The sequence below is a fragment of the Brassica napus genome, unplaced genomic scaffold, assembly GCF_020379485.1.
Source record: "Brassica napus cultivar Da-Ae unplaced genomic scaffold, Da-Ae ScsIHWf_354;HRSCAF=559, whole genome shotgun sequence".
Lineage (NCBI taxonomy): Eukaryota > Viridiplantae > Streptophyta > Magnoliopsida > Brassicales > Brassicaceae > Brassica > Brassica napus.
In genome coordinates this window covers 27501-29627 of record NW_026016435.1, presented here as the reverse complement: position 1 = coordinate 29627, position 2127 = coordinate 27501, and positions in this window count along the sequence as shown.

The window sequence follows — 2127 nt, the reverse complement described above, 5'->3', positions numbered from 1 at the left end:
TGTCTGTCTGAAAGACCTTTCAGAGGATTCGTTGGTGTCGAAGTTCCCAGATGTGTTCCAGGTACCTCAGGGTGTCCCCCCTGATAGGTCGGATCCATTTACGATTGAACTAGAGCCAGGGACAGCTCCGCTGTCCTAGAGTCCGTTTCTGTCGGCTCCGGCCGAGATGGCAGGGCCGAAATTGACCATGTCCGAGAGAGGACCATGGTCGCAGTACAACCAAGTCGGAGTTTGACCTAAGGTTAAGAATGATCAAGTCCAGTAAAGGACGAGGATCAGGCCACGACCTATTCGGAGATGGACCTATGGTCGGGGTGAAACGGTCGAGTCCCTGAGTGGACCAGGACCAGAGTACGATCGAGTCCAAGGAAGGACCAGGATCGAATTATGACAAAGTCCACTGAAGGACGGAAGTCAAGTCTGAGGCGTTTTTAGTCTGGAGGGACTAAGATCGCAATGTGGCCAAGCCTGAAAAGGTTGTGGCCGGTTAAGGGGATGATCCATTACGTTGTGGCTGAGGTCATGAACCTTATTGTCCATGAAGGACAAAAGAACCATAACAATCTGTTAGGACTTGTTGTAGGACGAGCAGCCTAAAGATTGGAACAAGTTCGTGAGGACTTGACTGGTACATCGAAGTGGTCATTTGGTGGTTTTGAATCAAGCTTGTTCTATTCTCTGATCAAGACTAGAATAAGTTCGGTTGGAATATTTTGTCTTGGGACAAGGTATAATCATCACCGGATTCGAGGACGAATCCATTACAAGTGGGGGAGACTTGTAACGCCCCCAATCCTGGAAAGGATTGTTGGGACAGCCATGGTTCGAGGAAACGTACTAGCCAGTCTTAGGACATCAAGGCAAGCGTTCCATGGTCGAGAAAGAAGGTTAAGGACATAAGGAAACTTAGACTTAACCTTATAAGAGCAAAGAGACAGCTAAGACGAGTAAGACGGTAGCTGGACGAGATAGAGAAGTAGCTCGACCAGCTTAACGAAGCTAAGTTGAGTTCACTCCAGCTCAGCCACTACTAAGTCAGCTCCACTAGCTGGACTACTAGCTCACTCAGCTGAGGCAGCTGGGAGTCAGCTCATCTCAGCTAGACGGACTGTTCGGGTTTTAGGCCGATGGTCCGGGTCCGGGTCAGTGGCGGGCTGTGAGGTCCGGCCATGAGGCCATGGGCTGTTGGGTCCTTGGACAAGGCCGTGGGCTAAGTCCAGGAGTCTTGGGGCGTGGGTTGGGCTTATGACCGACCCCAAACCCAATCAGAAAGGGCGAAGGGATGCAAGTGGCCGAAAGGGGACAACCCTTGGCCGATGGTGCCCGTTCGCTAGCAAGTCGTGCCTGTTCGTGGGGCAAGACTTACCCCCTCGTTTTCTATAAATATGGGGCCTCTCCTGTCGATTTCATTATCCAATTCCAGAGTAAAATACTCATGGAAAAACGTAGAGAGAGAGAGAGAGAGAGAGAGTTCTGGCCAAGAGATCGGCCGGAAAAGGGCCGGTCGTGGTGGTTTAGTATCTCCGGCAAGGAGAACGGTTTAGGAGAGAGGAGGCCGTGTGGTTATGAATACCCAAGGCATAGAGAAAGGTCTGGAGAAGGACTCCAACCCCGTGGTTCAGTCAGATAGGGTCAGTGGGGTAACCACCCACTCATCGGCTAAGACCATCGGACAGTCCGAACCGGTCTAGCCATGGGCGTTTGGATTGTGTCCTATTCTTCTTATTCTTTTCATTTATTTCTTCTTCTACTCCTTCTGTACATTGGCGTGGCCTTGTTGATGTGTTGGGATTGGTTATAACCGTGGTTCTGGTTGAGTAATGCGGTCGCGGTCCATAACCGATGAGTTAGGCGCGTGCATGGTCTAAACCGGCCTCAGGTGATCCGATTGGATAGGGGCGGTTCTGTTCTGTTCTGAACGGTTGCAACCCTTCCCTGAACAGTCACAATGGTTCATGACTTGTGTAGGTTAAGGCGTGGTCCTTTGGCCATAGGCCGGACACACGCACGGACCAGACAGTCCATACGGACGGTTAGGTCGAACGGTTGGAACATCTGAATGGGTGCGAGTTGCCAAGGGTCATGAGTTGCCAAGAGGCACGTGTGTCCAAAGGGTACTAGTTCCCA